This window comes from Charadrius vociferus, unplaced genomic scaffold, assembly GCF_000708025.1.
Source record: "Charadrius vociferus isolate BGI_N301 unplaced genomic scaffold, ASM70802v2 scaffold259, whole genome shotgun sequence".
In the NCBI taxonomy this organism is placed as follows: domain Eukaryota; kingdom Metazoa; phylum Chordata; class Aves; order Charadriiformes; family Charadriidae; genus Charadrius; species Charadrius vociferus.
The window spans coordinates 5,371,903-5,372,408 of NW_009661368.1; positions in this window are offsets into that span (position 1 = coordinate 5,371,903).

The window sequence follows — 506 nt, forward strand, 5'->3', positions numbered from 1 at the left end:
TCCCTCCATGACAGACCCCTCCTGTGGGCAGAGCACAGCCTGGAAATTGGGCACAAACTGGAAAAGGAGCAATAACTCCATGGATAAATAACTGTCTGTCACCTTGGTGGGTCTGCATGAGCATGGACACAGCCAGCGACAGCAGTAATCCTCTTGGCCCCATGACATCCTTATGGCTACAAGTCGGAAATGTCACCTACGGGTCCTGGACACAAATTCTCCCGCCAGGACTCCCGCCCCGGTCCCATTGCTATGGATGCACTGTGCCACGCACTGACTGGTCCGGTCGCCTGTCTATCTGCTCCACTTATCATTAATAATTTACCAATGGCTCCAGGTGTAGGCAACGCCAAAATGGCAAGCGGGCTGCCCGTCCTGCCGGGCAGAGGTGCGACGATGCCGGCGCGGATGATGGATGCCAAAGGGCGCTGCCGCTTATGCCCCTGCCGGAGGAGCCGCGCTCCCTCCCATCAACTCCAGGCCGAACCGCAGCCGCGGCCGGGCAC